This window comes from Bombina bombina, chromosome 5 (assembly GCF_027579735.1).
Source record: "Bombina bombina isolate aBomBom1 chromosome 5, aBomBom1.pri, whole genome shotgun sequence".
Taxonomy (NCBI): Eukaryota; Metazoa; Chordata; class Amphibia; order Anura; family Bombinatoridae; genus Bombina; species Bombina bombina.
This window is the reverse complement of record NC_069503.1, coordinates 82,744,013-82,763,215: the sequence shown is the minus strand read 5'-3', so window position 1 is coordinate 82,763,215 and position 19,203 is coordinate 82,744,013. Positions and strand designations below refer to the sequence as shown.

Genomic DNA, 19,203 nt, shown 5'->3' with positions numbered 1-19,203 from the left:
AATAGAGCTCTATCTGACCATCAGTGCTACAGTTATATAAGTATTAGTACTTTATAGCCCTGCTGAGTATCAGAGCTGCTTGTGTAATAGAGCTCTATCTGATCATCAGTGCTACAGTTATATAAGTATTAGTACTTTATAGCACTGCTGAGCATCAGAACTCATTCTGTAATAGAATTATATCTGATCATCAGTGCTACAGTTATATAAGTATTAGTACTACTGAGCATCAGAACTGATTGTGTAATAGAGCTCTATCTGATCATCAGTGCTACAGTTATATAAGTATTACTACTTTATAGCACTGCTGAGCATCAGAGCTGATTGTGTAATAGATCTCTATGTGATCATCAGTGCTACAGTTATATAAGTATTACTACTTTATAGCACTGCTGAGCATCAGAGCTGATTGTGTAATAGAGCTCTATCTGATCATCAGTAGTATAGTTATATAAGTATTAGTACTTTATAGCACTGCTGAGCATCAGAACTGATTGTGTAATAGAGCTATATCTGATCATCAGTACTACAGTTATATAAGTATTAGTACTTTATAGCACTGCTGAGCATCAGAGCTGATTGTGTAATAGAGCTCTATCTGATCATCAGTAGTATAGTTATATAAGTATTAGTACTTTATAGCACTGCTGAGCATCAGAACTGCTTGTGTAATAGAGCTCTATCTGATCATCAGTGCTACAGTTATATAAGTATTAGTACTTTATAGCACTGCTGAGCATCAGAGCTGCTTGTGTAATAGAGCTCTATGTGATCACCAGTGCTACAGTTATATAAGTATTAGTACTTATAGCACTGCTGAGCATCAGATCTGATTCTGTAATAGAGCTCTATGTGATCATCAGTAGTACAATTATATAAGTATTAGCACTGTTGAGCATCAGAGCTGCTTGTGTAATAGAGCTCTATGTGATCATCAGTGCTGCAATGTGCGCTACAGTAGTACAGTTGTATAAAACTCATATACTTAATAATACTAAGTGAATGCTGCTGGTGAGCACTAGGACCCTGGGCTGATTCACATAGAAGTCATTTCCCTCCTTTCCCTGTGCTCCGATCTACGGAGTCTGCTGGGTCCTAGAGATAATTATTTACACTCACCTGCAGGAAGCAGAAGTTTCCACCCGGAGTCTTATTTCTGACGCACCATCTGTTTACTGATAGCTCATTGGACCACCAGGTAGGATTTTTAACTGTTTCGTGGTTTAAACACCCACTATTTGCACAGATAAGCTTTTGTAGGCTGTAAATATCAGTAAATAATATATGCATGGCTGTGATGTTTGTGCTGGGATATATGGGCAATTAATTGTATGACTGTGATGTTTGTGCTGGGATATATGGGTAATTATATGCATGACTGTGATGTGTGTGCTGGGATATATGGGTAATTATATGCATGACTGTGATGTGTGTGCTGGGATATATGGGCGATTAATTGTATGACTGTGATGTTTGTGCTGGGATATATGGGTAATTATATGTATGACTGTGATGTTTGTGCTGGGATATATGGGTAATTATATGTATGACTGTGATGTTTGTGCTGGGATATATGGGTAATTATATGTATGACTGTGATGTGTGTGCTGGGATATATGGGTAATTATATGTATGACTGTGATGTTTGTGCTGGGATATATGGGTAATTAGTTGTATGACTGTGATGTTTGTGCTGGGATATATGGGTAATTATATGCATGACTGTGATGTGTGTGCTGGGATATATGGGCGATTAATTGTATGACTGTGATGTTTGTGCTGGGATATATGGGTAATTATATGTATGACTGTGATGTTTGTGCTGGGATATATGGGTAATTAGTTGTATGACTGTGATGTTTGTGCTGGGATATATGGGTAATTAGTTGTATGACTGTGATGTTTGTGCTGGGATATATGGGTAATTAGTTGTATGACTGTGATGTTTGTGCTGGGATATATGGGTAATTATATGTATGACTGTGATGTGTGTGCTGGGATATATGGGGGATTAGTTGTATGACTGTGATGTTTGTGCTGGGATATATGGGTGATTAGTTGTATGACTGTGATGTTTGTGCTGGGATATATGGGGGATTAGTTGTATGACTGTGATGTTTGTGCTGGGATATATGGGTGATTAGTTGTATGACTGTGATGTTTGTGCTGGGATATATGGGGGATTAGTTGTATGACTGTGATGTTTGTGCTGGGATATATGGGGGATTAGTTGTATGACTGTGATGTTTGTGCTGGGATATATGGGGGATTAGTTGTATGACTGTGATGTTTGTGCTGGGATATATGGGTAATTAGTTGTATGACTGTGATGTTTGTGCTGGGATATATGGGTAATTAGTTGTATGACTGTGATGTTTGTGCTGGGATATATGGGCGATTAGTTGTATGACTGTGATGTTTGTGCTGGGATATATGGGTAATTAGTTGTATGACTGTGATGTTTGTGCTGGGATATATGGGCGATTAGTTGTATGACTGTGATGTGTGTGCTGGGATATATGGGTGATTAGTTGTATGACTGTGATGTTTGTGCTGCGATATATGGGTGATTAATTGTATGACTGTGATGTTTGTGCTGCGATATATGGGTAATTAGTTGTATGACTGTGATGTTTGTGCTGGGATATATGGTTAATTAGTTGTATGACTGTGATGTTTGTGCTGGGATATATGGGTAATTAGTTGTATGACTGTGATGTTTGTGCTGGGATATATGGGCGATTAGTTGTATGACTGTGATGTTTGTGCTGGGATATATGGGTAATTAGTTGTATGACTGTGATGTTTGTGCTGGGATATATGGGCGATTAGTTGTATGACTGTGATGTGTGTGCTGGGATATATGGGTGATTAATTGTATGACTGTGATGTTTGTGCTGCGATATATGGGTAATTAGTTGTATGACTGTGATGTTTGTGCTGGGATATATGGGTAATTATATGTATGACTGTGATGTGTGTGCTGGGATATATGGGTAATTATATGTATGACTGTGATGTTTGTGCTGGGATATATGGGTAATTAGTTGTATGACTGTGATGTTTGTGCTGGAATATATGGGTAATTATATGTATGACTGTGATGTGTGTGCTGGGATATATGGGTAATTATATGTATGACTGTGATGTTTGTGCTGGGATATATGGGTGATTAGTTGTATGACTGTGATGTGTGTGCTGGGATATATGGGTAATTATATGTATGACTGTGATGTTTGTTCTGGGATATATGGGTGATTAGTTGTATGTGATGTTTAGGGTTGCCACCTGTCCCTTAAAATACAGAACACTTATAAGTTACACATGCTGCAGGGAGGAATATGAATAGTGCTGATCAGAAACACAATACATGTTCCTCCCTGCACACCCTGCAGCATGTGTAACTCATAAGTGTCCAGGAAACATGGCTGAGGTGGCAACCCTAGTGATGTTTGTGCTGGGATATATTGGAAATTATATGTTTGACTGTGATGTTTGTGCTGGGATATATGGGTGATTAGTTGTATGACTGTGATGTTTGCGCTGGGATATATGGGGGATTAGTTGTATGACTGTGATGTTTGTGCTATGATATATGGGGGATTAGTTGTATGACTGTTATGTTTGTGCTGGGATATATGGGGGATTAGTTGTATGACTGTGATGTTGGTGCTGGGATATATGGGGGATTAGTTGTATGACTGTGATGTTTGTGCTGGGATATATGGGGGATTATATATATGACTGTGATGTTTGTGCTGGGATATATGGGTGATTAGTTGTATGACTGTGATGTTTGTGCTGGGATATATGGGGGATTAGTTGTATGACTGTGATGTTTGTGCTGGGATATATGGGGGATTAGTTGTATGACTGTGATGTTTGTGCTGGGATATATTGGTGATTAGTTCTATGACTGTGATGTTTGTGCTGGGATATATGGGGGATTAGTTGTATGACTGTGATGTTTGTGCTGGGATATATGGGGGATTAGTTGTATGACTGTGATGTTGGTGCTGGGATATATGGGTAATTATATGTATGACTGTGATGTTTGTGCTGGGATATATGGGGGATTATATGTATGACTGTGATGTTTGTGCTGGGATATATGGGGGATTATATGTATGACTGTGATGTGTGTGCTGGGATATGGGTAATTATATGTATGACTGGGATGTTTGTGCTGGGATATATGGAGGATTAGTTGTATGACTGTGATGTTTGTGCTGGGATATGGGTAATTATATGTATGACTGTGATGTTTGTGCTGGGATATATGGGGGATTCGTTGTATGACTGTGGCCACTTTAGGGCAGCGCTCAGGAGCTAGTGGAGGCGCTTCACTTCCAGCGATGACGTGGCGCTGGGTGACGTCACAAGCAAGGGAGCTTAGAGAAAACGATCGCATGCGCAAAGGGATCTGCTGCACAATAATGGACTTTACCCATGCAAACGTTTTTACTAAGCTCCCTTGTAGCTGACCATACAAATTGTGTCTCTCTTTTAATTTGTATATGTAGTGGAGGATTCTTTTTTTTTTTTTTTAAAGATGTTTATATGTCCGAGAATGGTTTCCCCTGCCTCTTGGCAAACATCGGAACTCTGACCCACCTCCATTCAGCTGCTCTTAGCTCAGCCCCATCCTGCCCCATTCAGCTAATAATACTACAGGTGCTGAGCTGAGAGCAACTGAGGTGGGTCAGAGTTCCGATGTTTGCCGAGAGGCAAGGGAATCCAGAGACACTGGTGAAACAATTCTCAGAATAACACCGGATAAGCCTGACAGCAGCATTTAGTACAGGGGGAAGTGGTTTAGTAACCTAAGTGGAGATAGGTTACTAAACCGCTTTCCCCTGTACTAAATGCTGCTGTCAGACTTATCCGCCTCACCTGTCCCTCCTCTGCTGCTTATAAAACCATGGCAGCCTCCACAGCAACACATGTGTGGAGGCTGCCATGTTGCCAAGCGTCTGAGCTTTCTCTGAAAAGTCCCAGCTTTTCCAGCACACTGGAAGCGCTGGGACTTACGTCATCAGAGCGCTCAAAAAACGCCAGGCATCTCACTTGCAAGTGTGAGAAAAACGCTCCAAGCGAGTCCCAGTTCGCTTGGAGCGCTGCCCGAACGCAGACTGTGATGTGTGCTGGGATATATGGGTAATTGTATGTATGACTGTGATGTTTGTGCTGGGATATATGGGGATTAGTTGTATGACTGTGATGTTTGTACTGGGATATGTGGGTAATTATATGTATGACTGTGATGTTTGTGCTGGGATATATGGGGTGATTAGTTCTATGACTGTGATGTTTGTGCTGGGATATATGGGTAATTATATGTATGACTGTGATGTTTGTGCTGGGATATATGGGTAATTATATGTATGACTGTGATGTTTGTGCTGGGGTATATGGGGGATTAGTTGTATGACTGTGATGTTTGTGCTGGGATATATGGGGGATTAGTTGTATGACTGTGATGTTTGTGCTGGGATATATGGGCGATTAGTTGTATGACTGTGATGTTTGTGCTGGGATATGGGTAATTATATGTATGACTTTGATGTTTGTGCTGGGATATATGGGTAATTATATGTATGACTGTGATGTGTGTGCTGGGATATATGGGGGATTAGTTCTATGACTGTGATGTTTGTGCTGGGATATAGGGGGGATTAGTTGTATGACTGATGTTTGTGCTGGGATATATGGGGGATTAATTGTATGACTGTGATGTGTGTGCTGGGATATATAGGTGATTAGTTGTATGACTGATGTTTGTGCTGGGATATATGGGGGATTAGTTGTATGATTGTGATGTTTGTGCTGGGATATATAGGTGATTAGTTGTATGACTGTGATGTTTGTGCTGGGATATATATGGGTGATTAGTTGTATGACTTTGATGTGTGTGCTGGGATATATGGGTGATTAGTTGTATGACTGTGATGTGTGTGCTGGGATATATGGGTGATTAGTTGTATGACTGTGATGTTTGTGCTGGGATATATGGGTGATTAGTTGTATGACTGTGATGTTTGTGCTGGGATATATGGGTGATTAGTTGTATGACTGTGATGTCTGTTCTGGGATATATGGGGGATTAGTTGTATGACTGTGATGTTTGTGCTGGGATATATGGGTGATTAGTTGTATGACTGATGTTTGTACTGGGATATATGGGTGATTAGTTGTATGATTGTGATGTTTGTGCTGGTATGTATGGGGTAATTAGTTGTATGACTGTGATGTTTGTGCTGGTATATATGTGCTATTGTTTTTTGTTTTAACTTGCAGCTGTCAGTAGCTGAAGGATTACTGTTTACTGATCACTTGTCAGGGTACCAGGAATCAGACTGAGACGAGAAGTGCAAAAATAATCACACCTTTATTAATAGCAAAAAATAATAAAATGTCCACAAGTCAAATAACAAGCCAGGAATTAAAACCAGAGCTGGTAGTCAGACGAGCCGAGTCAGGAGCCAAAGCGAGTAGTCAGACGAGCCGGAATCAGGAACAAGGAGAACAGCAGAGTCAGGAACAAGCCAGGGATCAGGAACCAGGAGGGATGTCAGACAGCCAGGTAATACACACAAGCTCTCACAAACAGGTCTTTGACAACGCAAGGGCAAAGCATACTGAACAGAGGCCCTTTAAATAATAAGTGATGACATCACAATTCTGAGACTGCATCCCGTCTCACACGGATGATGTACACCAGTCTGGCCATAAAAGGAAGTGCAGGAAATGAGCAGCATCACACAGTATGCATCAGAGTCAGCAAGAGAGGTGAGTAAAATGGCTGCCAGCAGCACATGGCAAACAAAACAGGGAAAAAACCCTGACAGTATCCTCCCCTCAACTACCCCTCCCCGCGGGAGGACAAAAGGCTTATTGGGGAAACGTGCATGGAATGCACGGAGGAGGGCGGGAGCATGAACATCAGAGGAGGGAACCCATGAACGCTCCTCCGGACCGTGGCCTCTCCAGTGAACCAAATACTGTACGCGGCCCCTGGACATACGAGAGTCAATAATGCTGCTGACCTCATACTCCTCATGGTTGTCAACAAAGATAGGACGGGGACGAGGCAACACAGTGGTAAACCGATTACAAACCAATGGTTTCAAGAGGGAGACATGAAAAACATTGGAGAGGATTGACCCGTCAGAGAATTCGAAAAGGACCAACCTAAACGGGGAGCCAGTTTATTGGAAGGCACATGAAGATTCAAGTTGCGGGAGGACAGCAAAACTCTCTCACCAACCTGGTAGGAAGGCGCGGGCAGACGCCTACGATCAGCCTTGAACTTTTGGCGCTGCATAGAACGATGAAGGCAATCCTGAATCTGCACCCACGTGGAACGGAGTTGCCGGAGATGCTCCTCCAAAGCCGGAATACCTTGAGACATGAATGAATCGGGCAACAAGGATGGTTGAAACCCATAATTCGCCACTAACGGGGTTAACTTGGAGGAAGCATTAATAGCACTATTACGAGCAAACTCTGCCCAAGATAACAGTTCAGACCAATTATTGTGGTGATCTGAGACATAGCAATGGAGGAACTGTTCCAGAGCTTGATTAGACCGTTCCGCAGCCCCATTGGATTGAGGGTGATATGCCGAGGAGAAGGAAAGCTGGATCCCCATTTGAGCACAAAAGGAACACCAAAATCTGGAGACAAACTGGTTACCCCGGTCCGACACTATCTCCTTGCGTAACCCATGTAAACGGAAGACCTCCTGGGCAAAAATTGAAGCAAGCTCCTCAGCGGTAGGCAACATCTTCAAGGGAATTCAATGTGACATTTTAGAAAAACGGTCAACCACCATAAGGATAACGGTATTGCCATTGGAAACAGGGAGCTCGACCATGAAGTCCATGGAAAGATGTGTTCAAGGATGCTCACCATTAGCAGTAGGTTGAAGAAGACCCACAGGAAGACGTCGAGGAGTCTTATTCTGTGCACAAACTGAGCAGGAGGCAACATACGCAGCAACATCAGAACGAATACCTGGCCACCAGAATTGTCAAGTGACAGACCAAATCATTTGGTTCTTGCCTGGGTGACCTGCAGCTTTAGGATAGTGTGCAAAAGTTTAGTTTGAAGATTCTCAGGAACAAAACACTTACCACTAGGTTTCTCAGGAGGTGCATTGGTTTGTGCAGCCAGGATCTCCTCCCCCAAGGGAGAAGTCAAATTAGTATGTATGGTAGCCAAAATATGGTCAGGATGTATAACTGGAGTGGGTGCAGACTCCTCCTTGGACAGAGGGGAAAATTGTCGAGAGAGGGCATCAACCCTAACATTCTTACTACCAGGCAGGTAGGAGACCACATAATTAAACTGAGACAAAAATAGCGCCCATCTGGCCTGTCGGGGCGACAAACGTTTTGCTTCAGATAGATAAGTTAAATTCTTGTGGTCAGTAAGAATGAGCACTGGCACGCTAGTACCCTCGAGAAGATGCCTCCATTCCTTAAGTGCCAAAATTATGGCCAATAATTCCCTGTCGCCAATTTCATAATTGCACTCCACTGGAGACAATTTCTTAGAGAAGAAACCACACGGATGCAAGGAACCGTCAGGCGTAGGACGTTGAGACAAGAGGGCACCTACTCCAATCTCAGACACATCGACCTCAAGAACGAAGGGCAGGACAGGGTTAGGATGAGTCAGAAGTGGAGAGGCAGCAAAGGCAGTCTTAAGACTATCAAAGGCCTTAATGGCAGTAGGTGACCAATGGAGTGGATCATTCTCTTTACGGGTCATGTCTGTTATAGGTTTGACCAAGGAAGAAAAGTTTTTAATAAACTTTCTATAGTTATTGGCGAACCCCAAAAAACGTTGAATAGACCGAAGACCAACTGGGCGAGGCCACTGCAAAACTGCTGATAGCTTGTCAGGATCCATGGAGAACCCTGCAATGGAGACAACATAACCTAGGAAGGTTACTTGAGTCTGATGGAACTCGCATTTCTTGAGTTTACAAAACAGGCCGTTCTCACGTAGTCTCTGAAGAACCCATGTAACATCAGAACGATGACCCTCAAGTGTGTATGAGGATGTCGTCCAAGTACACCACAACACACTGTTGCAACATATCTCGTAGGACATCATTAATAAATTCCTGGAAAACAGCAGGAGCATTACATAGGCCAAAGGGCATTACAAGATACTCGTAATGCACGCTCCTGGTGTTAAATGCTGTTTTCCATTCGTGGTCCTCCTTGAACCTATCGAGATTGTACGCTCCTCTCAAATCAAGTTTAGTAAAGACCGTAGCTCCCTTGAGGCGGTCAAAGAGTTCCATAATGAGCGGAATAGGGTAAGCATTCTAAATGGTAAGATGATTTAGACCCCTATAATCGATGCATGGTCTTAACTCGCCACCCTTTTTCTTCACAAAAAAGAAGCCAGCCCCTGCAGGAGAGCAGGATTTGCGGATGATCCCCCGCGACAGAGCATCGGCAACATACTCCTCCATAGCACAATTCTCTGCAACAGACAGATGGTAAACCCGGCCCAGAGGAGGAATGGCTCCGGGTTGCAGGTTTATGGCACAATCGTAAGATCGGTGAGGAGGCAACGTACCGGCATGCACCTTGTCAAAAACATCTAAGAACTCTTGGTACTCCTCTGGCAATTGAGATACCGAAGAAGTGCACAAGACTTTAACTGGTTTCCGAAGACAAGTGGAAATACATTGCGGAGACCACGACAAAATTTCGGATCTGCGCCAGTCGAGACTGGGATTGTGCTATTGGAGCCAGGGATAACCCAGAACAACTGGAAAATGCAGAGAGTTTATCACCTGGAACTGGAGGGTTTCAAAATGGAGAGCCCCAACAGCCATGGATAACAGAGCAGTTTCGTAACGAGTGCGGGCTGAAGGGGCCTACCATCAATGGCCTCAATAGCAAGCGGAACGGACCGAGGCAAACAAGGAATGGAATGCTTTGATACAAAAGCACTGTCAATGAAATAGCCCGCAGCACTGGAGTCAACAAGAGCCTGGGTGACTATGGAGGAGTCCATCCAGGAAAGGACAACCGTGACGAAAGGTTTCTCCTTTAGCGGTTCCGGGGACGAGGATAAACCACCCAAGGTCTGCCCCCGACAGGACCTTAGGTGTGAGTGTTTCCCGGCCGTGTAGGACAAGACTTTAAAAGGTGGCCCTGTAACCCACAATAGAGGCAGAGCCCCTCCCTCCTCCTAAAGGCCCTCTCCGCCGTGGAGAGACGCATGAATCCCAACTGCATCGGCTCAGCAGTACCTGGTGAATCGGGACCAGGAGGCATGGGAGGAGAGGGAGGCATGGATGGGAACGAACACGTAGGAGACAATGGAACAGGAGGCTTTTGCAAGCGCTCCTTGAAAGAGGGCCTCTCACTTAGTCTGATGTCAATTAGGATAAAAAAAGACACCAATGCCTTGAGATCTTCTGGTAAATCTCTGGCAGTAACTTTGTCTTTAATCGCATCAGAGAGCCCATGAAAGAAGGCGGCAACAAGGGCTTTATTGTTCCAACCTACCTCTGCGGCAAGCGTACGAAACTCAATGGCATACTGAGCAACAGATCTTGTACCTTGCTGATTGGACATGAGTCGTTTAGCAGCAGAGGAGGAGCGAGCCGGAACATAAAATACCCTTCGAAAGGAGGCCACAAATTCAGGGTAATCACAGGTTTATTAGTCTCCCACAAGGGATTAGCCCAGGCAAGAGCTGTGTCAGAGAGTAACGAGATGAGAAATCCCACCTTAGCTCTGTCAGTGGGAAACGCCTGAGGTAACATCTCAAAGTAAATGCCCACCTGGTTCAAAAACCCTCTGCACTGATTAGGATCACCTCCATAACGCTGAGGTAGAGGTGCAGAACCGGACATGCTCCTGGTAGGACTAGATGCAGCAGCAGAAACAGGAGCAGTCATAACTTGCGGGACACTTTGGTCCAAATGTGCAGTGCGAGTCAGCAGGGTTTGCAGGGCTAGTGCAAATTGATCCAAGCGGTGATCCTGTTCATCCATCCTGGAAATTATGGCAGGTAAAGGTGGATTATTAACACCATAAGGATTCATGGCCCTTGCGTAATGTCAGGGTACCAGGAATCAGACTGAGACGAGAAGTGCAAAAATAATTACACCTTTTATTAATAGCAAAAAGTAATAAAATGTCCACAAGTCAAATAACAAGCCAGGAATCAAAACCAGAGCTGGTAGTCAGACGAGCCAATATATTCACCAGGGAGTTGGGAAAACAGCACACCTTCGTTTTTCTTTTTCTTCTTCAATGGGGCACGGAATAAAGGACTTGCCAGGTCCCAAACAATCCAAGAACAAAGTATATTCCAGCCACCAAATTTCTTTAAAAGAACCTTTATTTCCACATAGGGTCCTCAGCAACAAACATACAACGTTTCAGGCCTCAACAGGCTCTTAGTCATGTATAATTGGACATACACAGGTAAATGCCTTTATATACCCCCGCCTGTTATTCATCATCCTGTGCTAAACTAATTGCACAACAGTGCCATCTTGTGGATTCAAAAATTCAATGCATCACAAAGTTATCACAGGAAGTGAATAAATGTGTACAGTATACAGAACATATTTAAAAAAACATATAAAACCCATGTACATATATGTTAAAAAGAGGTATTGTGCACAACTTTTACACAAAACATTTTGGTCAACTCTATATTGTTTTGCATGTTATTTTAGAAATATGAAAAAATTCCCTTTGCATAAAAAAATTATTTTCTAGAAAAAAAGACTCCAATCAAAATCCTTGTTCATCCCTTTTGGCCTCATTGATTCCAATTTATATATCCAAAACTTTTCCCTGGTTTTTAATAATCGCTTCCTATCTCCACCTCTTCTGGGAATATCTACCTGTTCTAAAATTTGAAACCTAAGTTGGCTGATGTTATGACCCATAGAGAGGAAGTGAGAGGATACTGGAGCTTCTTTATTTTTACATCTTATGTTGGACTTATGTTCAGTTATTCTCTCCCTCACCTCTCTACAGGTCTCGCCAATATAAATTTGGCCACATGGGCATTTGATATGATAAACACAGTGTGTTGCCCTGCAGGTTAAATATTTATTAATATTACATTTTTTCCCACTAATGGGATGATAGAAATTCTCTCCTTTTATCATGGAACTACAATTGCTGAATTTCAGAAATGGGTAGAAACCATGTCTCTTAGGGCCAATAGTCCTTTGGCTCTCTTGTTTGTGGCTGCCAATGTCTGAGGGCACCACCATGTCCCTGATGCTTCTATTTTTCTTGTAAGCTACCATTGGATTCTCTTTAAATTCAATAACTTCTGGATTGCAGTCCCTCAAGATATGCCAGTATTTCTTTATGATACCAGTGATTTTATTGCTTAACCTATTACTTTTTGTAACGAAGATCATGCGATTTAATTCCTGTTTTTTATTTTTATTTTCTACATCAATATCATTAGTGATTGCATCTAATTGTTTCGCAATTAATGTGGGGGGATAATTTCTATTTATAAATTTATTGGCCATCTGTTCTAGCCTATATTCACATTGATCTTTATCTGATACAATACGTTTGACTCTGGTAAATTGGCTTCTGGGAATAGCCTTAAATATACTTTCAGGGTGATAGCTGCCATATTTTAGCAGGTTGTTTCTATCAGTACTCTTAATGTAAAGATCTGTATTCAAGAACCCTCGTTTATTATATACAAATGTATCAAGGTATTCAATACCTATTTCATTCATATTTAGCGTAAACTGTGACCGAATTGTTTAGATCGTGTACAAAAGACAAGAGGCTACCAACGTCGCCTCTCCACACGCCAAACACATCATCAATATACCTCCACCAGGAGGCGCCATAATTTTGGAACAAAGGATGATAATATACATAATATTCCTCAAAACTATTCATGAAAATGTTGGCGTATGTGGGGGCGACGTTGGAGCCCATTGCCGTCCCCTGTCTTTGTAAATAATATGTGTCACCAAACAAAAAATAATTATGATACAGTATAATAGAAAGCAATTCAATTAGAAAACCAATTTCCATTTCAGTATAATCGCTGGTTGATCTCAGAACATTTTCTACTGCTTAAATCCCATTGGTGTTTTTTATAGAGGTATATAAGCTGGAGACATCTAAAGTAAATAGAATATAATTTTCCCCAACATATCCAAGATCTTTCAGTTTAGATAAAAAATCATTAGTATCTCTGACATATGAGGTTGCTCTTTTAACGAATGGCTACAACACTTTATCCAAAAAAATAGAGAGAAGAAAAAATGGAGCCCATCCCTGCCACAATGGGCCTACCAGGGGGTCTTTTAAACATATATGTACATGGGTTTTATATGTTTTTTTAAATATGTTCTGTATACACATTTATTCACTTCCTGTGATAACTTTGTGATGCATTGAATTTTTGTATCCACAAGATGGCACTGTTGTGCAATTAGTTTAGCACAGGATCATGAATAACAGGTGAGGGTATATAAAGGCATTTCACCTGTGTATGTCCAATTATACATGGCTAAGAGCCTGTTGAGGCTTGAAACTTTGTATGTTTGTTGCTGAGAACCCTATGTGAAAATAAAGGTTCTTTTAAAGAAATTTGGTGGCTGGAATATACTTTGTTCTTAGTCAGACGAGCCAAGTCAGGAGCTAAAGCGAGTAGTCAGACAAGCCGGAATCAGGAACAAGGAGAACAGCAGAGTCAGGAACAAGCCAGGGATCAGGAACTAGGAGGAACGTCAGACAGCCAGATAATACACAGGAGCTCTCACAAACAGGTCCGAGACAACGCAAGGGCAAAGCATACTGAACATAGGCCCTTTAAATAATAAGTGATGACATCACAATACTGAGACTGCATCCTGTCTCACACGGATGATGTACACCAGTGTGGCCATAAAAGGAAGTGCAGGAAATGAGCAGCATCACACAGTATGCACCAGTGTCAGCAAGAGAGGTGAGTAAAATGGCTGCCAGCAGCACATGGCAAACAAAACAGGGAAACAACCCTGACAGCACTTACTATTATGTAAGCATGTGTATGAGAGGTGAGTAGATCATGTAAGTGTGTGTATAGGAGGTGAGTAGATCATGTAAGGGAGGTGAGTAGATCGTGTTAGTGTGTATGGGAGGTGAGTAGATTATGTAAGACTATATGTGGGGTGTGTATGAGAGGTGAGTAGATCATCTAAATGTGTATAGGAGGTGAGTAGATCAGGTAAGTGTGTATACAAGGTGAGTAGATCATGTAAGTGTGTGTATGTGTCAGGGTGCCAGGAATCAGACTGAGACGAGAAGTGCAAAAATAATCACACCTTTTATTAATAGCAAAAAATAATAAAACGTCCACAAGTCAAATAACAAGCCAGGAGTCAAAACCAGAGCTGGTAGTCAGACGAGCCGAGTCAGGAGCCAAAGCGAATAGTCAGACGAGCCGGAATCAGGAACAAGGAAAACAGCAGAGTCAGGAACAAGCCAGGAATCAGGAACCAGGAGGGATATCAGACAGCCAGGTTATACACAGCAGCTCTCACAAACAGGTCTGAGACAACGCAAAGGCAAAGCATACTGAACAGAGGCCCTTTAAATTATAAGTGATGACATCACAATTCTGAGACTGCATCTTGTCTCACATGGATGATGCACACCAGTCTGGCCATAAAAGGAAGTGCAGGAAGTGAGCAGCATCCCCCACAATGCACCATAGTCAGGAAGAGAGGTGATTAAAATGGCTGCCAGCAGCACAAGGCAAACACAACAGGGAAAAAACCCTGACAGTATGAGAGTTGAGTAGATCATGTAAGTGTATATATATATGAGGTGAGTAGATCATGTAAGTGTGTGTATAGGAGGTGAGTAGATCAAGTAAGAGTTTATGTGGGGGGGGGGTGCATGGTGGGTGAGTAGATCATGTAAGTGTGTGTATGAGAGATGATTAGATCATGTAAGTGTGTGTATGAGAGGTGTGTAGATCATGTAAGTGTGTGTGAGAGGTGAGTAGATCATGTAAGTGTGTGTATGAGAGGTGAGTAGATCATGTTAGTGTGTGTATGAGAGGTGAGTAGATCATGTAAGTGTGTGTATGAGAGGTGAGTAGATCATGTAAGCGTGTGTATGGGAGGTGAGTAGATCATGTAAGTGTGTGTGTATGAGAGGTGAGTAGATCATTTAAGTGTGTGTGTATGAGAGGTGAGTAGATCATGTAAGTGTGTGTATGAGAGGTGAGTAGATCATGTAAGTGTGTGTATGAGAGGTGAGTAGATCATGTAAGTGTGTGTATGAGAGGTGAGTAGATCATGTAAGTGTGTGTATAGGAGGTGAGTAGATCATGTAAGTGTCTATACGAGGTGAGTAGATCATGTAAGTGTCTATACGAGGTGAGTAGATCATGTAAGTGTCTATACGAGGTGAGTAGATCATGTAAGTGTCTATACGAGGTGAGTAGATCATGTAAGTGTGTGTTTGAGAGGTGAGTAGATTATGTAAGTGTGTAAGAGGTTAGTAGATCATGTAAGTGTGTATAGAAGGTGAGTAGATCATGTAAGTGTGTGTATGGGAGGTGAGTAGATTGTGTAAAGGAGGTGAGTAGATCATGTAAGTGTGTGTGTATAGGAGGTGAGTAGATCATGTAAGTGTGTAAAGGAGGTGAGTAGATCATGTAAGTGTGTGTATGGGAGGTGAGTAGATCATGTAAGTGTGTGTGTATGGGAGGTGAGTAGATCATGTAAGTGTGTGTATGAGAGGTGAGTAGATCATGTAAGTGTGTGTATGAGAGGTGATTAGATCATGTAAGCGTGTGTATAAGAGGTGAGTAGATCATGTAAGTGTGTGTATGAGAGGTGATTAGATCATGTAAGCGTGTGTATGAGAAGTGAGTAGATCATGTAAGTGTGTGTATAGAAGGTGAGTAGATCATGTAAGTGTGTATGGGAGGTGAGTAGATCATGTAAGTGTGTGTATGAGAGGTGAGTAGATCATGTAAGTGTGTGTATGAGAGGTAAGTAGATCATGTAAGTGTGTGTATGAGAGGTGAGTAGATCATGTAAGTGTGTGTATGAGAGGTGAGTAGATCATGTAAGTGTGTGTATGAGAGGTGAGTAGATCATGTAAGTGTGTGTATGAGAGGTGAGTAGATCATGTAAGTGTGTGTATGAGAGGTGAGTAGATCATGTAAGTGTGTGTATGAGAGGTGAGTAGATCATGCAAGTGTGTGTATGGGAGGTGAGTAGATCATGTAAGCGTGTGTATGGGAGGTGAGTAGATCATGTAAGCGTGTGTATGGGAGGTGAGTAGATCATGTAAGCGTGTGTATGGGAGGTGAGTAGATCATGTAAGCGTGTGTATGAGAGGTGAGTAGATCATGTAAGTGTGTGTATAGGAGGTGAGTAGATCATGTAAGTGTGTGTATAGGAGGTGAGTAGATCATGTAAGTGTCTATACGAGGTGAGTAGATCATGTAAGTGTGTGTTTGAGAGGTGAGTAGATCATGTAAGTGTGTGTTTGAGAGGTGAGTAGATTATGTAAGTGTGTAAGAGGTTAGTAGATCATGTAAGCGTGTGTATGAGAGGTGAGTAGATCATGTAAGTGTGTGTATGAGAGGTGAGTAGATCATGTAAGTGTGTGTATGAGAGGTGAGTAGATCATGTAAGTGTGTGTATGAGAGGTGAGTAGATCATGCAAGTGTGTGTATGGGAGGTGAGTAGATCATGCAAGTGTGTGTATGGGAGGTGAGTAGATCATGCAAGCGTGTGTATGGGAGGTGAGTAGATCATGTAAGCGTGTGTATGGGAGGTGAGTAGATCATGTAAGCGTGTGTATGGGAGGTGAGTAGATCATGTAAGCGTGTGTATGGGAGGTGAGTAGATCATGTAAGCGTGTGTATGAGAGGTGAGTAGATCATGTAAGCGTGTGTATGAGAGGTGAGTAGATCATGTAAGTGTGTGTATGAGAGGTGAGTAGATCATGTAAGTGTGTGTATGAGAGGTGAGTAGATCATGTAAGTGTGTGTATGGGAGGTGAGTAGATCATGTAAGTGTGTGTATGGGAGGTGAGTAGATCATGTAAGTGTCTATACGAGGTGAGTAGATCATGTAAGTGTCTATACGAGGTGAGTAGATCATGTAAGTGTGTAAGAGGTGAGTAGATCATGTAAGTGTGTGTATGGGAGGTGAATAGATTGTGTAAGTGTGTGTGTATGGGAGGTGAGTAGATCATGTAAGTGTGTGTGTATAGGAGGTGAGTAGATCATGTAAGTGTGTGTATGGGAGGTGAGTAGATCATGTAAGTGTGTGTATGGGAGGTGAGTAGATCATGTAAGTGTGTGTATGATAGGTGAGTAGATCATGTAAGTGTGTGTATGAGTGGTGATTAGATCATGTAAGCGTGTGTATAAGAGGTGAGTAGATCATGTAAGTGTGTGTTTGAGAGGTGATTAGCGCATGTAGTGTGTATTAACCCTTCACTAGCACAGAGAGCTACACAGTGTGTATTAACCCTTCACTAGCACAGAGAGCTGCACAGTGTGTATTAACCCTTCACTAGCACAGAGAGCTACACAGTGTGTATTAACCCTTCACTGGCACAGAGAGCAGCACAGTGTGTATAAACCCTTCACTAGCCCAGAGAGCAGTACAGCGTGTATAAACCCTTCACTAGCCCAGAGAGCAGTACAGCATGTATTAACCCTTCACTAGCACAGTGAGCAGCACACTGTGTATTAACCCTTTACTAGCACAGAGAGCAGCACAGTGTGTATTACCCCTTCACTAGCACAGAGAGCAGCACAGTGTGTATTAACCCTTCACTAGCACAGAGAGCAGCACAGTGTGTATAAACCCTTCACTAGCCCAGAGAGCAGTACAGTGTGTATTAACCCTTCACTAGCCCAGAGAGCAGTACAGCATGTATTAACCCTTCACTAGCACAGAGTAGCACATTGTGTATTAACCCTTCATAGCACAGAGAGCATCATAGTGTGTATTAACCCCTTCACTAGCACAGAGAGCAGTACAGTGTGTATTAACCCTTCACTAGCACAGAGAGCAGTACAGTGTGTATTAACCCTTCACTAGCACAGAGAGCAGTACAGTGTGTATTAACCCTTCAGTAGCCCAGAGAGCAGCACAGCATGTATTAACCCTTCATAGCACAGAGAGCATCATAGTGTGTATTAACCCTTCACTAGCACAGAGAGCAGCACAGTGTGTACTAACCCTTCACTAGCACAAAGAGCTGCACAGTGTGTATTAACCCTTCACTAGCACAAAGAGCTGCACAGTGTGTATTAACCCTTCACTAGCACAGAGAGCAGCACAGTGTGTATTAACCCTTCACTAGCACAAAGAGCAGCACAGTGTGTATTAACCCTTCACTAGCACAAAGAGCAGCACAGTGAGTATTAACCCTTCACTAGCACAGAGAGCAGCACAGTGTGTATTAACCTTTCACTAGCACAGAGAGCTGCACAGTGTGTATTAACCCTTCACTAACACAGAGAGCAGCACAGTGTGTATTAACCCTTCACTAGCACAGAGAGCAGCACAGTGTGTATTATGCCACTTTATAGATTATGCCACTTTATAGATTTATGACACTTTATAGATCATTAGTTAGGCCTCATCTTGAGTATTGTGTGCAGTTCTGGAGGCCATATCTTCAGAAGGATATTAACAAACTTGAATCTGTGCAAAGGAGGGCTACCAAAATGGTACATGGTCTAAAAAATAAAACTTACCAGGATAGGCTCAATGACCTAAATATGTATAGCTTAGAGGAGAGAAGGGAAAGAGGTGATATGATAGCAACTTTCAAGTACATTAAAGGGTTTAGTAAAACTGAGGCTGTGGGTATTTTACATAAAATGGAAAATTCAAGAACAAGGGGTCATGAGCTCAAGCTAAAGGGTAGTAGATTCAGGAGTAATTTGAGGAAGCACTTCTTTACAGAAAGAGTGATTGATTTATGGAATAAACTTCCTCAAGAGGTAGTAGCAACAAACACTGTGGGGGACTTTAAAAATGCATGGGACAAGCATAGGGCTATCCTACGAACTAGATAAGTTTATACTGTTAGGTAAGGTGGGGCAGACTTGCTGGGCCTATGGCTCTTATCTGCCGTCAATATCTATGTTTCTATGTTTCTATGTAACCCTTCACTAGCACAGAGAGCAACACAG

At 42.3% G+C, this 19,203-nt stretch overlaps 1 protein-coding gene across 1 annotated transcript in view; it reads left to right on the top strand.

The window, feature by feature from the left end:
• The first annotated feature begins 1,109 nt into the window (after positions 1-1,109).
• The window catches only part of LOC128659927 (uncharacterized), a 150,279-nt gene continuing 132,185 nt past the window's right edge, over positions 1,110-19,203 (top strand). The window contains exon 1 of the mRNA XM_053713513.1: positions 1,110-1,198. The gene's annotated coding sequence lies outside the window, so the exon portion shown is untranslated. The remainder of the gene's footprint in view (positions 1,199-19,203) is intronic.